General features: G+C 37.1%; 1 protein-coding gene across 6 annotated transcripts in view; it reads right to left on the minus strand.

Annotated features, from left to right (window-relative positions):
- The window catches only part of smash (smallish), a 215,896-nt gene that overhangs the window by 140,561 nt on the left and 53,304 nt on the right, over positions 1–22,031 (minus strand). For 3 of the 6 annotated variants that reach the window (XM_074103535.1, XM_074103534.1, XM_074103529.1), the window contains exon 1: positions 2,243–2,344. The exons of the other annotated variants lie outside the window; for them this stretch is intronic. The gene's annotated coding sequence lies outside the window, so the exon portion shown is untranslated. Of the gene's footprint in view, positions 1–2,242; positions 2,345–22,031 lie in introns of those variants that run through there. 6 annotated transcript variants of the gene reach the window in all.

Raw genomic sequence — 22,031 nt, forward strand, 5'->3', positions numbered from 1 at the left:
CGTTCCCTATCCAGATCCAAACCCGGGACTTCTACGAGTACCTACCTACTAGGCCATCTGATCAACAGGTACATACTTTACTTTGAATAGACTTGTTTAATATAAACGATGCAAAAAATACGTACGCATTTAAAAGAAAGACATTCGTTATGCATTTCAAATTCGATACAGATGATAAAATAGCAATATCTAACGGTATAGTAAAACTAAAGCCATTTTAAGGTATAAGACGCAATATTTTAAATAACAATAGAATTTAAATTGCTGATTGCTTCTATCGCTACCAATGCCTCATCGTTGCCATTTTGTAATTTTCGTCCTTTTTGTACATAAAATATGTTTTTAACCCATTGCCTGAGAGGGCTACGTTTTACGAGTTGTATGTATGTGGGTATGTATGTATGTCCATTTTTTGGTCCTCGTTGCAGCCTAAACACCTGGACGGATCTTAACATATTTTATGAGGTATCAGGTGACATAGGCTACATAATATTTCAGTATGGCCTCCGCGAAAACCATTATAGTGGGAATTAAAAATATTTTTTTTGTATTGTAACGATATGGGTATCAATGAATGAAAGCTAATAATTAGCACATTCTAAATATATATAGGTTATACTTTCAAGCCATTATTTTCACAGAAATATCAAAAAAGTAGGAAATATATGTATATTTCACTTCTCATGCTCGTAAAGTTGGCGTTTATGCTGGATCTAGGCGACATAAAAAGACTTTTTATGCACTAGTGCATAAAATAAAATCTTCGTCTAAGACCAAGGTAATTAGGTGTCAACAGCCACAAACAAAGAAGTTTCTTTATATTTTTTTAATAAATTTTTTATTGATATAAAACTAAAAATCAATCAAATCAATCAAAATAAATCACTAAAACTAAAAAAAATATAATTATATAGTAATGCATGAAAAATAAAATTTACGTAGTGAGTGAACAATTGTTTTCACTGTTGCTATTTCATTTCCTCGCCATCGAAGTGAAAAGAAGAGTGTAAAACTCGAGCATTAAATTCATTTTCTGAATTTAGTGCTATATGAACGTCTTGGGTAAAATGGCTCGTTTTATGCTCTTGTTGTACAATCTACTATTTGTAAATCAGAACACCCGACTGACTTAAAAAACGAAATAGAAGCAAACAAGTCTAGTGGTGGAAAATTTTGTCAAGCAACTAAGTTTAACAGTCGAAATCATTATCATTACCATAGGTAGTGACACGAGAGTTGAAGTGAATGATGGATGACGCACACAACTAGATTGCATAAATGGAGAATGAATGAGTGAATGTCAAACAAAATCCTGCTGTCATTACATGACATGTTCTTATGTGCGTTGCGTGACCTCAACTGTGGTGGCACTACCTATAGTAGGATTAAAAAATCTCCTTTCATTCATTGGTTGAAAAATCCAAATTCAGCAACATTTTAACATCCAAAAAATATAGCTAGCAACTCCTGAAGTTGCCAGAGAATCCTATTGTAATGTTATTTAAAACGCGGTACCTGGTATTGAAGGTTTTGATCGATAAAATAATAATAATGAACTTAATAAGGACCGACACCGAAGAATGAGACTCAGGTAAGAGCACCTTCACCCGTGGTATTTAAGGACCAGCCTTGAAGGTTTAAAAAGCAAGGAAACATCGATGCAAAACAGCATTCTTAAATCCACGCGAAATAAAAAGTTTGGTTAAAATCAGATTAAGAACTAGTTTTAACACAAGTAAAAAAATACACTACGGTCGCTTAGCGCAAATCTGGTTCAAGTTCTTCCAGTTTGACAGTTTGGTTTGATACTAAAATGAGCCTACAACTATTTTTTTTCGCTTGAAGACGGCCTTGTTAAAACACAGATAACTATCAAAGCATGTCTTCAAACTCGGTATGAAAAACATCACTAATTCCACGAGACTAGACGTCTAACACAAGTACTTATGTATGTAGGGTAATCAAACTTAAAACAGCACTTTCAGAAACAAATGACTATCACCATTGTGATTTTTCACACGAAACCCAATATGAAATACTAACAAACAAAACACTGGTATGAAAAACAAGTGACGACGGACCGCTCAAAACGCACAAAGTTGAAAACTACAATCTATTGCATCTGAGATACTGGCAACATGGAACCACTTAAAACTACGCCACTATCTCAAACAAATTGCGTTTCCAAACACGTTCTAGAAGATTCTATTCACGTGATACAGCAAAGAAAGGTATAGATTACCGGTATATGTCACTTTGCACTTCAATAGTCCACAATAAATCGGTTATTTCGCTACGATACAGCCGTTATCGCGGACGTCTAGTCGGCACCGCGCCGCGGACAGAACTGAGCGGCGGGTCGCAGATAACAAAATATTCTTTGATCGATCACTGGAGTGTAAATTGTTTTGCAATAATTATGTTTTTAGCTTTAAGGAGTATAAAAAGTAAAAAGTACAAGGATCAAAAAAGTTTGTTAAGTTTGACTATTAGGGTGTACATGTAATGTAGTTTCATAGGACAATTAGTGGAATAAAAAATAAAATAAAATATCACCGTCTTTAATGAGTTAGTACTACTTAGTACCCGTGATCATAACGCTGGTTGGTGTAAGGAATGGCCCTCTAGTTTCAATAGAATATGTGCCTAATTACATAAATAAAGTATATTTCAATACTCCTGAGTTACAGAAGGAATGCAAATGTCTGTATGTATGTCACTCTTTTGCACACAGCGAGTTAATGACATACTTTTTACTCTAGAGAATTGCAGATTAGATACGTAAGAGATGTTACTACTATATACACCAATCGATCGATCATCACTCGATGCCATCGATTTATAACGATCGACACTGATCGATTGGTGTGGTAGGTTCTGTTGATCGAGGGAATACTGGTCGTTAAACGATTGATCGACAGTCGATCGACGTCGACTGATCTATTCAACCATCGATCGATTGAATCAATCGACGATCGATCGATTGGTGTGGTAGAAACTGACGATCGATGTCGAGCAATGCATTCTAGCATCGATCGACGATCGGTCGATTGGTGTAGTGACACCCTAACGAATTATTTTTTGACGAGGTAAACTAATGTTAAGTAGTTAAATTTAAGAACAGAATCATCTAAAACGGGTTGCAGTTAAAATATTAATTGTAAACTGGTATGTATTTCGATTTTGTGATTAGTAAAAACTGGCTAAAAGCAAGTCAAGACACAACCACAGTTGTTTTGCGTAGCCATTTTAGTTGTACTGTAATAAATAACGTCCGTAAGAATTTTTATTTTTCTTTCTTTCTTTTCTTTTTTCAATCTTATTTTTTTTTATCAGCGAAAGAACAGACAAGGTATATGCGTCAAGAATGAGAGGTTTGGTTTGTATGTCCTTACACAAAACGAATAATCCCATTTAAAAAAAAAATGCTTCCACTAAGGTTAACAATACATTTAATAGTTACGGGATAACTGAAGTCAAAAGTCATCATAATATCTAAAAGTGTTCCGTTTCTTACCTTTGCGGTACAGGAACCTTAAATACTAAAGCGCATGCTTCCTAGAAACTTTTTATCATGTAATAATACCGGTTGTCCATCAACAGCTTGTAAAATTAAATTGTTGCATGCAATAATAATACCTGCATAACATAACGTGCACACGGAAATCAGTAATTGCTTGTACTTATATTGTAACAAAAAGTTATTGGTGAAATTCCAGCTTCTCTTGAAATTGAAATATTAATTGACTTCAAAAATGAATGAAATATCCATTGATTGTACTTGCCAAATGAATCTTAGTACCCATTTTAGCGTTGATGGTGTAAAATATTTGGCATGTTATCTTTAAGTTTTTGTTAACAACTTGCATTGTCATCCAAGCAACAAATACATATCCGTAACAAATTTTAGACCAATCCTGTGATCTAAAGACACACGAAAATTGCAAGTTACATAGATTTTTAGGGTCTTGTAATCGCATTACCAATTTCTTTGGCATGGCCTAAGTATGTGTCATTGCGGTTGTGAAGCGGACACTGGCTCAGCATAATGCTTATGCTATACTAATTAATTTGGAACTAAAGAACCAGTTAAAAACAGTCCTAAACATGAATATAAAATCGCAAAACCGGGACTTGTCCTAATAAAAACTGAAACCGCAGCCAACCTACATTTGGGACACTTTCTACGCTTGCGACATTGTAAATTACGACTTCGCACAATTGTGTTCTTATTACTAGCACATTAGAGTTCAAAGTTGAACTTGTTTGTGGTCATTTCAAAGGGTGTAAACGATGCCCTTATTCGAGGATTTATGTAATTGACGTTAATACGATGGAGTACAGTAACACTAACTTTTTAATTTGGAACTAAAGAACCAGTTGAAAACAGTCCTAAACATGAATATAAAATCGCAAAACCGGGACTTGTCCTAATAAAAACTGAAACCGCAGCCAACCTACATTTGGGACACTTTCTACGCTTGCGACATTGTAAATTACGACTTCGCACAATTGTGTTCTTATTACTAGCACATTAGAGTTCAAAGTTGAACTTGTTTGTGGGTCATTGCTAGACAAAGGGTGTAGAAAACGATGCCCTTATTCGAGGATTTATGTAATTGACGTTTACTGTTGGTTTAGTGGGTAAAAGGTTAACGAACACGTGCTCAGTACAGTCGAGTGGGAGTACAGTCAGACGCAATGAGGGCTATCGTTTTTTGTCTCACTAGATGGCGCACTGTTGCGTGAGGTTTTTAAGTGTGGCTTTCAGAGTCTGTTATTACGGGCGTTAAAACAAAGTTTAGATTAAAATCATATTTAAAACACCTTAAAACCGTATCATAAAAATATCCAGCAACCACAGTGTTGCTAAGTCCCGTTTTGTTCGGAAAAAAAGGGAGGACAAAAGTTTCCGAAAGACAAAACTGTCACAAAACACAGACATTCATTGCCCCGTAACGCATAATTGCCATAATTAATTTCAGGTTATGCAAAATATTCACAAAAAAATTCTTATTATAAATAAACCCTCGTAGCTCACCCAAAAACTATGAGATTTGACATTTCGGAGACCTCACGCTACACTAGCGCCTCTAGCGGCGAATTCATTCGCGATAGCCCTCATTGCTGTACAGTTTAAACTAAACGGGTACATCATCATCAACATCATGCACTGCGGGGCGCAGGCATCCTAGGTACCAACAATGAAAGACCGACAGAACAGGTAAAAGAAAAAGACATTCCCCAAATTTTTCAATACTAACCTAACCTAACTAATATCATAAATTTCATTTAATTACATATTTATGGCGAAGGAAAATATTGTGAGGAAACCTGCTTTGACGTGCGAGATCAAATGGTATATGTGAAGTTCTCAAACTGTACTGGGCCTACTTGGGAACTACACAAGCCCTCGTATTCTGAGAAGAGGCCTGTGAAGGCCGAGATAATTAATAGCGAATGCAATTGTAAGTTTGTTATTTGTATGTTTGTTACGCTTTCAAGCTTAAATCGCTGAACTGATATTGATGAAATTTGGTGCGGATATAGTATGATTGAGACTAGAATGGACATGACATGACATGGGATAGTAAAGTTATTCCGGAGAATGTGCATATTATTAAAACAGCATACTTCCTACGGGAAGCCGTGGTGGCCTAGTGGTTTGACCTATCACCTTTCAAGCAGAGGGTCGTGGGTTCAAACCCCGGCTCGCACCTCTGAGTTTTTCGAAATTCATGTGCGAAATTTACCACGAGCTTTGCGGTGAAGGAAAACATCGTGAGGAAACCTGCACAAACCTGCGAAGCAATTCAATGGTGCGTGTGAAGTTCCCAATCCGCACTGGGCCCGCGTGGGAACTACGGCCCAAGCCCTCTTGTTCTGAGAGGAGGCCTGTGCCCAGCAGTGGGACGTATATAGGCTGGGATGATGATGATGATACTTCCTACGGGAGAGCGATAATTATGATTTCTACGCGGACGAAGTCGCGTTCTACAGCTATTTCTAAAATAAGGCTTTTTTACGTCTTATTTATGACCAGCTACTGCCTACCGAATCCACGAAGAGTTTAACAGACAGACCTGGGGCGAACGGTTGACCTCTCTCTAATGTATGTACAAAAACAAGCGCGAGCGGGACGGGTACAGCAAAAAGCTACTAACGGGATGCACGCGCTGGGTTGCTAGACGCACGTGTAATATTGTAGTATTTTGTAATAATGTCTTACTAGTAATTAAGTACGTTTATCTACATGCATATCATAACTTCCCTATTATATGTTCAGAAACGACTATCAAATGGCCTTTATTAAGAAACCTGGTATCTGCGGGTGCATCTTAATGTTTACATTAAAGTATCGGTAATACTTTTTTAACAATGCATATCTGTACATATTGTAGAAAACTTATGACATGCATGTAGATAATAATTATTATTCAAAGTCAAAGTCAAAGTCAAGTCAGTCAGTCAAAGTCAAAGTCAAAGTCAAAGTCAAAGTCAAAGTCAAAATACAGGCCATATCTGAACATATTATAGAAAACTTATGATATGCATGTAGATAAAGTTATGTATGCGGCTATACATAATTAGGCATTAAAACACTCGTGTGATCTTATTATGAAACTCGCCTTCGGCTCGTTTCATAAAACCACACTCGTACTTTAATGCCTCTCATTATGCACCAGCCACATAAATAACTATTTTACATAGAGTTCCGTACCTCAGTCGACAAAAACGGACCGTTATTATGGGATCACTTTGATGTCCGCTCGTCCGTCTGTCAAGAGAGTCAAGACCAGTTTTTCTCATTCTTGAACGCGTGGAGATAAGAGTATCAAACTGAAATCAATATTCAATACTCAGGTATCCTACCTCTTAGAGCTGTGAAAAAATAAAACTTCTAAATCAACGCAATCGAAAGATACAGTATTAAAAATTGGTCCCGTACAAATTGCCCGGGAAACAAAAACTATAGGGTACTTCCAGCTGTCCTAGAAACTTGAAATTTGGTATGAAGAGCTCTAATACCTCTAATTACCTCGTTGAGTTTCTTGCCGGATTCTTCTCAGCGGAGGTTTTTCCGAACCGGTGGTAGATTTTTTTGACATTCATAAGTGCTTGTTATAGCCTAAATTGAATAAAGATATTTTGACTTTGACTTTGAAGAGCACAACCTGTGTTTTTGTGACAGTACCATCTAAAATGACCTCACACTGGGTATTTTGCTTTGGAGTAGGGCTTTGCCAACAATCGATTTTCAGAGATACTGCAGATTTTATGGAACGCGCGAATCCGTCTCGTACTTGGCCGCTTTTTTTATTATGTCCCAGTTTATATGTAAATCTCGCTCTGTCCCAAAAAAGTCTGGCAACTCTTTAAAATACGTGCAGGAAATTCCTAGGAAGCTGGCAACACAGCCCAGGCCATGAAGGCGGCCGGTTGACAGCTTTTTCTATAATCTTTTAAAGTTCCCCGAGCTCGGAATGGGTTCCGTGAAACAGTTGATCACAATAACTGCGCAGCCGCCACACCGGTTGAGAGCTTGTTATCTAACTGGGGGGAAAGGGGGGGTCGGGAAAGACGTGAAGGTTAGGCAATTACAAATGTAGTGCAAGTGGTTTCATCCATCGTATTTCATGGGAAAAGTTTGTATTTATCGTACACTCTCAATTAGTTTCCGAGGCTATGAGAAATTAATTAAAAAGAAAGGGGGCTACTACGAAGTATCGTACCGTCTCTCTCACTCTCGTATTGAATAACATAAGTGTCAGCGGGACGGCAAGATACGAAGTTCGAATTTTGCACTTCGTAAACTTATTTTAAGGTTTAGTTCTTTAACTTTGTTCACTTGTTCTTCGTTTTTAATTTTTGTATGAGTTGCTTTATAGGAGGGGGGGGGCGTGTAGTCGAGAAAAATCCATTATGGACGACTAAGAAGGGAGGTCCTAGCTAAACACAGTGCCAGAGCTTGTAATAGTATTATAATAATATATTGTAATAATATTACTTGGCTGTGCCTTTAGTTTGTTTTGAATGCAGTGCTAAATCTATGAAACAAATTTCCGTTTCCGCAAGAAAAAAAACATATAACTTAAAATAACACTAAACAAAATACAAGTAACCAGTAGCCAGTCCTTTTCTACTTGCACTTGCAATGAAAGTACTCGCAAGGTGTTTGTCTTGTATCACCCCCCTCCACAATGCAATTAGTTAAGCAAAGGTTTACGGCGTAACCTAAGAAGGCTTCGCTTTCCTTGGAATTTCTAGTATTAGCAAATCTTTGTTTCACTGTGTTTACTGATAATTTGTATAAATTTCTTCAGAAATCACGTAACCATAGGAAAGTTGAGAGAGAGGGAGGGAGGGAGGGGGCAAAGCCACATTTCTTTGGTTAGATCCCCCCGCTCTTGTTTTGTCATATACTCTTGTTGATTTCAAAACTCAACGCATACTTAATACATATTTTTCAGAAAAATGACCGTAAAAGTAACATTATTCCTTACATATCAGTGAAAACGGCCATGAAAATATTGGCACAAGTCATACAGCCAGCTCAAATAGCTGCTATCAGTTACTCGCAAGCTCGTGCGTTTAATTCTCATACTCAGCCAGAAATTGCCTACTTCTCGGCCACGACAATAATCTACTGTTAAAGCATACAATTCCTAGGGGGAACACATAAGTTATGATACGGATGTGGCGCCGGCCCTTTGAGAAAAGAGTACCTAGGCACGTTTTTTAAGGATCCCCAAGTTGTACCGCTCCGAAAATACGGTGCTGCAAGCCGATTCCAAAGTTTTACCGTGAGTGGCAATTTTCACAAGAAACGAACTGTAGTAGACTGCCAGCTGTTGATGTGGTGAGGCTGGAAAAAGTCGGTTGCGAGTGGTGCGATGAAGCAACTTCAGCAACTTAGACGAAAACTCCTCAGAACAATTCCCATGAACCCTAAGATCCACTTTGGCTTGCTGAGCCTGTCAACTTAGATCATGTTGCTATCGTAGCAAATTAACTAGTTCGCAGACCACCCAAATAAAGAAGTACCCTACATACCGAGCTGGTTGAGAAACTTAATTATTCGAGATGTATGTTGGATTGCCAACGTTGGCCTAATGGCCCAATATTGGCAATTAAACTATGAACCAAACACCTTTGTTTATTGACGTGCTAAGCGTCTACTCATGTATGGTAGGACTATAAAAGATGTGGTCACCCAGTATTTCGATCTGTAGTATTAATAATAATAATAGAGGAGTAGAAGTGTCATCATGTCATGTACGAGGCTCAAAAGCCAGATATACCTAGTGCCATCCACGAAGACGAGTGATTTTGTCAAAATTATAGACATTAATGACATTGTAATAAGTACCACTGCACGCGTCATCGTGAATGACTACCTATACCTAGGTATCTATTTTCTAAGTGCTTTTAAAGTTGTCATAAAATTATTAATGCAGAAATTGAGCTTTAAAAACAACGTTGACAGGGTGTCGCCGCAGACAGATACGTCTGGGAGGACATCGTCATCAAGTAAAAAGTATGAAAACACAAAAAAGTACCTATACCGATTCTTCCATAGTGAATCTGTTCGTATGTCAACCTAAAATCCATAATTTGTAGCTTTTAGGCATCTGTGAAATGTTTATGTTTATACATTTTTTCAAAGAGTGAACGCCCTTGTTGCATTAATCTTCAGTCAGAACTTTTTAGTAAGTACCTACGATTAGTTCAGATTTATACAATACAATACAATTATGAACATGAAACTACCGTGAGACTCACTCATATTAGGTACCTAAATGTATTGACCCGGATAACTCACGTCTTAAATCGAGTTTAGCTCGACATGTTTCGGGCTAATCCGTAGCCCTTCGTCTTCGGAGCAACGCGACTCAGCGGCTGCTGCAACACGCGCACTGCGCGCCGCCGCTCTGCTCGCGCGACTACCCGACGAAACTGACACCGGCACACAACTACCCGCGTTATCATCATTTTCATTACAACTGCCGAGCTAAACTCGATTTAAGACGTGAGTTATCCGGGTCAATATATTTAATACAATACAATTACTCTGTATTGTACACCAGAAATAGTAAGCGATACATACAACAGCTACACAGAGAAAATTACAAGGTAAGCAATAGGCGGTTTATACCATCGAAAGAAAACAAAACTGGTCACAGTTCTAACAAATATTGGCTACAGTTCCTTTAATCTAGGCGTGCCAGCATTTCTGCGCCTAAAATGGCCGAGCCACATGTCGCGACCGGTATCTGGTATTTGGTATCCAACACCGATGACGAAACCAGAGCCTTGCGACAGATGGTTACCCAGGATATTGTATAACCCAAGGGTGATCTTAAGATTTCAATTTCGCCGCTAAGCGAGACAGCAGAGGTTAGTTTATGGTTTTTTTTTGAGCTAGAATAAATTTTACCTGTGACTTAATATACTTAATCTAAATAACCAGGAGATTGTGTACTCTATAACCGAAGGGATCCCAAGAGCTTTGTTTCACCACTAAGGAAGACACAGCAATGGTATGCTTACATTTGGCTGCGATAGGCACAACAAGGTGTCTATAATGCTTACAATGGTAAGCAAAGTAAACGTTATGATGTATTTTTTACGCCAGATAAAATTTTATTAGTCACATTAAACGGCATGATTGTTTGCTAATTACATGAAAATGTTATTAAATTTACAAAACATGAAAGTATGACTAAGAATAGAAAATTATTGATAAAATGGTGGTAGACGAGTTATTTAAGCTTATTTGGCAGCCCACTGTTAGAAAAAGGCCTTTGTCTTTTCACCCACCTACCTCTGTCTTTTACTATTGTTTCATGATAATTCTTTAATATTTTGAGACTCAAATAGCCTACAAGTTTATTTCAGTATTTAGCTTTTTAACACCGTTTTTCCGCCATTAATATTCTTTGTACAACTGATGTCCAAAATGTCTTACAGAGTTATTATATCTTTTTATGAAAACGAAAGACAGTATCCATACTAAAACTTGTTTAATCATCATTTGTCTTCCGTTGTGGTCATAATCGTTAGAGGATAATGTAATGACGTTAGGCCAGAACGTTCAAAATGCTCCAATATAGGTACACCAATCTGCCCGTATTCTTAAAAGTAACTACCGTAAAAAAATGTTAAGGAAAGTAAAATAACAATTTTGATCCTAAACCAGGCACGAGCCTTCCAGGAAAAAGGCCAAAAATTTTGCTCTCGATCTACCGAGACCAATTGTGGGTTGAAATTTTGTACCTGGCTCGATTTAAAAAAGTTAACATTTAAAAAAACGTCCTTGCGCCGTCAATTGTTACAAGTGGAGTTACAGCAAACAATCGACATGTGCTATTGACAGTTGACATTTAATTTAATGAGGCGACACAATCATGGGTAATTTAAAAGCATTGTCAAAAGATGGCTAGATATTACTTATTCTTATGTTAAACAAATTACGTTAACAAATAAAATGTCCACCAAAAACATTCCCAGACAATATAAGCTTCATTACCAAACCAACGGTCGGCTGTTTCCGTACATGAGGTACATATATATCGTAACGCACATGCATCAATAAAAAGTAAAACCATAAATCCACTTTTTACACAGCCTGTACTTACCGCAGTTTACACTAGTTGAAACAAAAACAAAACTAAAATCCTAATTGAGAAAACAAACATAATTGAAATTGCGCTCCATCCAGATACAGAAAGCAGCGAATACAGAATTGCGAGCCAAGATTGAACCTATCATTTCAGACCATCGTCAAAAAAAAACACTGAGCAAAAAGAATCACGTGGCGACCTTTGGAATTCCAAGGAGGAGCGTCCCAAAATGAAACAGAAGATGAAGAATTCAAAGTTGATAGCGTGTGTGTTTATGACGTTGGTAAAGACGTTTTGGTACTGGAGGAGTGGAAAGGTGGTACAAAAAAGAATAATAATGGTACAGCGGTACACAAACGACCTTGGCTGTAGGCCGCTGCGGCTGTTGCTCCGAGAGCCGGTTTTGTGGGGCCGTATTTTGATGGATCGATTTTGGGGCCCTTTCGGAGAGATTCTTGTGCCAAAAGAAATTACGTTGAGGCTTGGAATCAAGTTTATACGTATAATGTTTTAAACTTTCGCGTTTACTCATAATTCCTATCATATCAGGGAATTAATCAATTGTTGCAGTATTAAAAGCGTGATTTAATCTTAAACTTGTTAGGGATAAATTTGTAACTGTTTTGTAGTTTCATCTTTGAATTCTAGAAGATTAAATGAATACGTTTTAAATACAAAAAATATTCAAGTTTTTTTTAAATATGTACTTTATTCAAATTATCAATGTAACTAAGGCATTGACATGCCTTTCAATCATTATGCGGATTTGCTAAATAATTATCATGATATATTTAGAGTGTGACTACGGCTGTGTGAATATGCATTTTGTCGAGTAAGTATCAAGTTACATAAAGTTTGAAAGGAATAATGGACAAAACACATAATAGTTGATATAATGCTATTTGCTCAGAGATTGCCAACATTACAGGATTGTTATAAAATAAAATAAATTTAACTTGATCTAAACCAATCAGTGGATTTACCGCTCGTTGATGATACTGCAATGCTGCATAAACTATAGGTACAAATATATAAATCTGAGAGTTAAATACACTTAAACACACAATAAAGATACTCAATTTTAAAGTCCTCCTGAAAAAAAAAATGCCTCTAGTCAGATACGCGGTATTAGCTAAGGTTGGTTACGCGTTATCGCAGTATCATCGACGCGATGTAGAAATATCGTCTAAGTCGCCTTAAATATCGTCGTAAATAACAATTTCACAAAACATTATAATAATATTAAGTATGTCAAATGATCATTGTATTTTACGTTACTCGTTCCCGTTTCGTCTATTGTTTTCAACACCTACTTAATTATACAGCAAAACTTGTTCACATAATGTTCTTGCCAGCAACTTTTCCTTCATACGCTACAAAGCCATGTCCAAACTCTCACGCGTCTTATCATACATGAGTAACATTGAAAGTTGTCGGTTTAAAATTCGGGCCCTACGCCACGCCCTTGCAACAAAACCTTCCAGTTTGCCGGCCCTGTGCAATTATTAACTTTTACTTTTTTTTCTCGATTATAATTTTGGTAGAAAGCAACCCGCGCCGGTATAGTGAAATTCTTTATGATAGCTATCTCTATGCGTTCGTCGTGCCGTACGTTCGCGGTTGTCATTTACATATTAACTTTTATACGAACTTTCTTGTGGTTTATTTGTTCCGTTGTGTACTATTGTGTAGCGATTTTAAAAAGCATGTTGCATAGTTTGAAACAGCAAAGCTACTACGAAACTGTGTCGTGCGGTCCCTCTGACACTTGTACTATTTAATACGAGAGCGAGAGGGACGGTACGATACGAACTTCGAGTTTCGAGTTTCGTAGTAGCTAGCCAGAATCGCTTCCCTGTCTTTCTTTATCTATGATGCGGATTTGTATGAGTTTAATGGCGTTTTGATCAATTGTAAGAGTAATATGAAACAGTCATAACCATTTTACGTGTAAGTTTATTTTATTTTATTTCGGTAATTTTATAACTTTGTCGGCGTAGTTAACATACATATACATATACTTGCGGTCTCCAAGCTAAGCCATGGACAGACGGATGGACGGGTTCTTCGTAGGACTAAGGAACTCTGAAACACGAGAATATAAAAAAAAATAGTTTGTTATATTCATTATCAATTATCGCCAGCCTCCCCCCAATGGGCAGAGCGTCGCCCAAATGATGCGCAAGCGCAACAGCTTACGAACACAGAGTTTCGATGTCGGAAGCTGTGTCTGAAACTGTATTTCTAGACTAAACTAAACCTTAACTAACCCTTCGTTCGGTCAATATAAAATTAAGACCTACGTCCCGTAGAAAACATGTTCAACAGTTTTTAATCGACCAGCAGAACAAGCGGCTAAATCAACATCTTCACATCACAAAGACTTAGGTATTCAAAATCACAAGTTGAGCGGCAAAACGTTTTGTATACAAAGCAATCCGATTTAATATCTCTAACGGCATTTTACAGTTAAACTACAAAAACCGAGGTACGTTGATAAAACTATTAAAATAAAACAATTAGAGCGTGAACGTACACTAATTGATATTTCGCGAAGAGATAACTCTGATAACGGTTACAAGTTTATTACTAAACTTGCCTGGTTATGACCAGGATGTTACTGAACTTAACACAATAAAGAAACTTTATTTACATACTAATGATTTAACTATAGAAGACAAGGTTGATAATATTAATGAAGACTGTAATTAAACAAAAGTAATGTGAGTTTGAAGAATGTTGAAATAAAAGTGAATAGAACAGGTTGTTACCGAACCAGTGAGCTCCATCTAGGGTTCAATCTGTACTAGACGAAACCTCGTTTATAGACCTTATTGAATTGACTAACACACTCGGAATCACAATCGTTTTCTCCACTTCTTTCTGCCACAACGTACCTATGGCTTGGATTTTGGCATTTAATTTAAAAGCCATATGTGCAAAAATCTATACACGAAAAAATACACAACGGAATTGGCAATCTCACCGACGTAATGTGCTGTTGTTCTGCTGTTATATGGACATTTCAAATATTTAAAGCATTGAAGACAACTTGATTATAATAAATACCCTTATTAAACGTAACTACTTTTAAGCTCATCTCAATATATTTTTATGTGTCAACAGAACAAAAAACCAGAAACAATTACAATTTATGTTCCTTACAGTTTGATTTGGGACCCAATCACTGGTCAGATTCCAATAAAAAAAAATAACGGCCAGAAAAATTAGAAGAAAACATTCTTTCGCAAGTACAGTTGAGTTCAGTAGCAATAAAATTAGCAAGTTACAGACTATCGTAAAAATAAAAACAAAACAAGGTGACACATTAAATTATCATAACAAACCTAATAAGGCAACGCATAATAAAGATAAGGATTATAACAGCACGAATATTGCCACAAGTTGTTTGCGATAAGGCTCTAATTGTCAAATAACTGACACGTGAAATTTATGATATTGAAATCATATTAGTGTCCGCAATGACGATAAAAGAATTTAAAGAATCAGAAATAAAATTAACAAGCAAACGAAAGCTTTCGGCATACCAAACAATAAATGAACAGAAACCAAATGTCACATATTTCACTTCACAAAAAAATGTACAGACGGCGATAAAACGCATTTGGCGCAAAAACGCAACTTTTTATAAATTACTAAGTGTTGCCAAATGTCGACATTTGTAACAGAAAAAACAAAAAGCAATTCAAGAGCGTCTCAATTTTACAAGTCGCTTTTATCAAAAGGGACCATTGGCTTTTATAAGTGTTTGGATCCTACATTGTCTACTAAAAGGCCACATATTTGGAATAAGACTATTGATACTCACCGTCCGCCAATCGACCATTTTCAAGTTTGGGTACAAATCGTCCTCTATTAAAAACAGCTTTGTCGTCAACATAGATGGCAAGAAGTTTTGTACAACCTCGAAATCTAATTCGGAATTGTAAGATAACCAAACCTAATACGATTAAGGCGGAAACTAAGTATCAATTGAAAATCAAGCACTTACAACACAACAATATGAGCAGCCTGGCCGATAAATACTCTTAAACAATGGTCTTTAATGAACTGAAACAGAACTTGAGAATGCTTTAAACATGCCACATAAGGCTTTGTGGTGTTGAAACCAGTAATTAAACAGTTGCGAATAGAATGAATGATGACAGATGCTGTGAAGTTACTTAAATGTGCAAAGTGATGTGAGGCAAGTGAATGAAGTTCAGCAGGCCTACTACGAAACTCGAAACTTCGAGTTCGTGTCGTGCGGTCCCTCTGACACTTATACTATTTAATACGAGAGCCAGAGGGACGGTACGATACGAACTTCGAGTTTCGAGTTTCGTAGTAGCCCTGCAGACGAGGGAAATATACAAATTCGAGTCAACGTCGAGATTTAATGGGCATGTATTCTATTAACAATATTTTGAATCACCTTTAAACAAATACATGGCTAGAAACAAAGTAAGATACCACAAACTTCGCAATGCCATACAACCACTGAACTGGTTGACTAAACCAGCCAGTAGATACATCACAAATGATCTTGTCTTACGATTGTTTTATGAATTCCACGTGACAAGTCAATGTCGTGAAATCTGATTTAAAAAAACGTTAAAACTTCGACCACACCGCAACGATTATCTCGGTCTATTTCGGCAGCCTAATACACTTCGGTACAAATTAGGCACGTTGTCAAAAATCACACACGTACACATCTAAGCAGATATGACAAAATACCCCGTTCATGACTTGGATTATTATCAAGGGTTGTGAAGCAATACAGCTCCGGGCAGTTCGCCATTCCATTGCGACAGTGTGATACACAAACCGACACAGAATACAAACGATTGTTTAAAACTTTTGTTGAATATTTCATGGTATCGCTTTTCTTGCGAGACTGACTTACGTAACATTATGGGAACAGATGAATTAATTGAGATCATCGGCTATCAGTTATAGTCATTAAGTGGATCATGATTGCTTAAATGATTTGCATGAATGATGAGAACGTTCTTACGACATTGTCTTTTATCATATTGTTTTCGCGAATATTAAGTAAATCAGAGATGCAAATTCCGTATCAGTTACATATTCGCGGAGATATTATCCCAAAATTTTTTGGTCATCAAATGAAAGTAGAACGAGTTGCCCTTTGAACGGGATGACCTTTAACTTCTTACAAAAGCAAAAAGCCTAATGACCGCGCAGCTACGCATTGTAAATGAAGAGTACAAGCCGATGAAAAGAGAACTGGAAGCAATAAGAATGCAAGTGGCACAGTTACTTTGTTTGCTTTATCATTACGGTAGCTCGGTGTGGTAACGGACAAGCCGGCTTTTTGTCAGATTAAATTCGTACAACTCTACAATGCATCATGATTACACGCTGTCAGTTGCTTCAAATTACACCAGTCAAATTTGCTTTCCAGAAAAACTTAACCAATCGACAGTAGACCGTATCCCATTGTGTTAGCGTCATCAGATTTAGTAATCGTGGTGCGATTACTTAAATTTGATTTGTACTCGTAAAAGTAATCTGGGATTTAAAAGATTGATCTCCGCAAGTATGGTTGATTTTGGTAATTGGTGTGCTTCTGTAACAATGTTTGGATAATGTCGTCTACGTAGATACGAGATGAAATTTCGGTCATGAGGGCACGCACGGATATTGACATCTATGTAGTAAAAGGCACGATTAAGGTTGATATCACTAGTTTTATGGACGTTCTAAATGTGCCGTTGAAAAAGATTTAAAAGGTAGATCTGTGAAAACATATTGATCCTCATTCTGGCATGAATTGTAAAGTGACAGATGTTTCTTAACATGCTTGTCGAAACACTAACAGAAATATTTGATGTTTTTCTTGCTCAATTAAATAAATACATATCATGGGACTATTGAAACAAATTAATTAATCTAGTCCTAATTAATTAAAATAAGCAAAATCGAGCACAAACATTCGTCCTTTTTATACAAATATCGGCCCCGACCGAGGCTCGTGCTGGGACCTCAAGTTTGGCAGTCAGGTTCTCTAACCACTTTCCGGTCCCCATTTCGTTTGGAGATAGGACTTCAGTAGTGACAAGAGTAAAATAAATAACTAGCAAAACATTTACGATTCTACTCGGAGAAAAACCGGGGGTCCAATCTGTGACGTCTTAAAAGCCCAGGTGATCGATTCTTGCAATCACATTGCACGTGGTAAAAAAATACTGCTCGAAATAATCTTAACAACTAGTCTCAAGTTTAATTTGAGATATGACTACCACTTTCGTGTAATATTCTCGAGTGACGTCATTTCAAAGATTCAGCTCCCAATAGACTGAGGGAACAGAGCCTTGGATTTAGAACTTGAAAGATAACTAAATAACTTAACTAATCATAATCTTACATCAAAGACACGTTGTTATTTCAAAGGCCATATTCCCAAATCACGCAAAGATCTACCACATTATAAACGAGTTATATGTAAAGCAACTACCATAGATGTATAGAGTGAATGTTAATTCGCGGAGTTCGTTGCCCTTTGTTTGACCATAGAGCACGGGTTAACAGAGCGAGACCATAAAACTATCAAGGCTTGTGTTTAGTTTTTTGATGGCTCGATGGTTTTTGTTGGCTTTGCAATTGGAAAGGATGATTTAGACGTAACAGACATTTTTTCAAAATTGTTTGATTCGTCGCAATGGAAATTTAATTACCTTAATGCAAAATTTTATATCGGAAAGTACCCGATATGTTTTGGTTTTGCGGTTTGCCTATGAAAGCACAAGTGTCAAAAAGTTACCTATATCTTTTCAGTCTGTTATCTTATTTTAACAGCCTGAAGAGAGAAGAAGAGAATGGGGGGAGAACTTACTCGTAATAGGGTCTTTTGACAGACGAACAACACAGTGATCCTATAAGGGTTTAGTTTTTTCCTTTTGACATACGGAAACCAAGCGGGTGCACACAGATTCATTATGATATCGGTTTCCCTTGTTTTCTTTTTCACAAATACGGCATGGTTTATAGTCTTTTGTATTTTTTTCTTTACTTTTATTTTCATATACAACAGTTTTTTCAAAGGTCTTTTTTACTGTTAAATGTTCTAAGCCTCTGATTTCTTTAAATAAATCTTCCGTTTTTTTTTTAATTATTCCTATTAATTTTGTCCGAGATGAAATTTGTGTGTGCGGGTGCGGGTGAGCAAGGAAATCATTTTAGTTCATTGATACGGAAACCAATATAGAATGAAACAAATAAAATAATGAACCTTTATATCTTACTTAGTATTCGTGGTGGCAGAGGTTTGATCTAATGGACTCTTAAACAGAGGGTCGTGGGTTCGAGCCGGGGCTCGCACCTTTGAGTTTTTCGATATTTAGGTGCGAAATTACATTAAAAATTTACCACGAGCTAAAAACGACGATCGGTGAAGGAAAACGTCGGGAGGAAACCTGCACACACCGGTCAAGAAATTTAATGGTGTGTGTGAAGTCCCCAATCCGCTCTGAACCCGCGTGGGGACTACCGCCCGAGCCTTCTCATTCTCTGCCCTGCAACGGGACCGAGAAGAGACATTAGATTACGTATTACTTCCATTATAAATTTGTCGTGCTAAAACACGCAAAAGGGCCATACTTAATAATGGCCATAGTGAACTGGAGGGCCACTAGGAAATTCGAAAATCGAAGTTTGTATCGTGCCGTCTCGCTGACGCTGTGACGCTTATTATTTATTTAATACGAGAGTGAGAAGGAAGGTACGATACGAACTTTGATTTTCGAATTTCGTAGTAGCCCCATTGGTACTGAACTAGTGATATACATACATCTTTCGTCTCATCTGCACTTACATACTTTTCATCAGGTGAGATAGGGATCAATCACAGGTCAGTTTTATGAAACGATTTAGACGACCAGATGGCCTAGTGGTTAGAGAACCTGACTACGAAGCTTGAGGTCCCGGGTTCGATTCCCGTGTCGGGGCAGATATTTGTATGAAAAATACGAATGTTTGTTCTCGGGTCTTGGGTGTTTACTATGTATTTAAGTATGTATCTATCTATATAATTATATTTATCCGTTGCTTGGTACCCATAACACAAGCTTTGCTAAGCTTACTTTGGGACTAGGTCAGTTGGTGTGAATTGTCCCGTGATATTTATTTATTTATTATGAAAAAAAAACTATCAAATTAAAAAGCACCGACATAAGACCGGAGTCGTGTCAAAGTTACAATTGCAGCTGCTTCGTATGGAAGTGGTCGTTGTTCATTGTAATAGTTAATGTTGCGCAATGACAGTTATTTTGTTCTAAGTACAGTTTCGAAACTAAATATCAAGGTTGGTTTATCTTCAGGATCTGAGCGATACACATCGTCAGTCGAATTCTTTTAGTTTGAAGGGCAAGGTTTGGTTTCATATTCATTTATATGGGTGAAGACTAAAAAGTTACAAACCTTAACGCAGGTTTATTTAGAATTAAATACTATTATTTTTTTCTATTGCGACACGAAAATTAATCATACATTGAAAGAGTGAAAAAAAAGTAATTCTAACTTTACCTGCAGGGCTACTACGAAACTCGAAACACGAAGTACGTGTCGTGCGGTCCCTCTCGCTCTCGTATTAAATAGTATAAGTGTCAGAGGGACCGCACGACACCTGCCTGCCCTGCTGCGTTGAGGTGTGCAACTTTTTGGTCTTCACCTATTTATTGTTTTGTAACATTCAGAGTTATCACGTTACGAGTAGCATTCCGTTCATCATTTGACGACCGGATGGCCAAGTGGTTATAGAACCTGACTACGAAGCTTGAGGTCCCGGGTTCGATTTCCGGCCGGGCAGATATTATTATGAATAATACGAATGTTTGTTCTCGGGTCTTGAATGTTTAATATGTATTTAAGTATGTATTTATCTATATAAGTATGATTATTTCGATTAAAATTTTCTTTCCAAAAATAAAACTGGTAAATTTCAGATGTAATTATAGACACTATAAAAACTCAGAGATGCAAGCCCGGATTAGAACCCACGATTCTCTGCTTGAGAGGCCAAAAGTGTCAAACACAAGCCCCACGGCTTTTTCAATGTAGATATTTGTTTAATTATTAACCTCATCCTGATCTAAAGTTTGTTACAATGTCATATTCTGTAGTGTGAGTTGCGCCTCACACACACACACACACACTCCCAACTGTAATAATAAGTCCTAAGCATAGACAATAAAGGCAGTCAGAACTTGTAGTATTTAACATTGTTTTTTTGGAATCTTTTTGTATTTTTTATTTCAATTTCAAATTTTTTGTTACTTTTACGGTCACCCGTAAAACCCATATCGAAAATACAAACTGAAATATAGATGCATAGAAAAACCAGAACTGGACCAGCCCAGTGGTGGTGTAGTGGTATTGCACGTGGCACGGAATGCCGAGGACCTGGGTTCAATTCCCAGCGCTGGTCTTATTTTTCTGGTTTTTCTATGCATCTATATTTCAGTTTGTATTTTCGATATCGTAGTATTTACTTATCTCCCAACGCCCCACATTACATTCCATGTAAAAACGCGTGAGATGGTGCAATCAATTTTCTACAACGTAATTTAATTATATTACATTCATCACCTTTTGATAACCTTTACTGATATCGCTAAACGGAATTCATATTAATTAATATTTCAAGTTCATAAACAAGTAAATTAACCAATAGATATTTCTAATTAATTATCGGGTGGCGTCATGGCTTAATTTGTAATATTCCACTTGTGTATGTAAGTATAGTAAAAGCCGTGATGACCTATGGCCTCTCAAGCAGAGGATCGTGGATTCAAACCCTGGCTCGCACCTCCGAGTTTTTCCAAAATTCATGTGCGAAATCAGAAATCAAATTTGAAATTTACCACGAGCTTTACTATGAAGGAAAACATCGAGAGGAAACAAGTTTCAGCACAACCCTGTGCAAGCACAACCCTGTAATTCAATGGTGTGTGAAGTTCCCAATCCGCACTGAGCCCGCGTGGGAACTGTGGCCCAAGCCTTCTCATTCTGAGCGACAGTGGGACGGGACTTATTGTACAGATTTCCTAAGCATAGTAGTTATATGCCTCAAGCTCACATCGTTTTTTCGTATATCATATATTTATCACATTAGTCTCATCCCGCACAGCGGGCATTACTAGGGTTGCCAACTATGATTGTTAAAAGCAGTATTATACTGTTTTTTTACTGTTGAACAAAAATATAGTATACAAACCTAACCAAGAAAAAATCGGAAACCCCCCGATATTGTCACTTTAAGTTCAATATCTCAAAAAAGGCTGAACCGATTTTCATAAAACATGTCTAAGAACCATCGCCAGAAAACCTGCTTTCAATTAAAAAAAACCGCATTCAAATTGGTAGGTACACCCGTTTAAGAGC

Source organism: Choristoneura fumiferana, chromosome 20, assembly GCF_025370935.1.
Source record: "Choristoneura fumiferana chromosome 20, NRCan_CFum_1, whole genome shotgun sequence".
Classification (NCBI taxonomy): Eukaryota; Metazoa; Arthropoda; class Insecta; order Lepidoptera; family Tortricidae; genus Choristoneura; species Choristoneura fumiferana.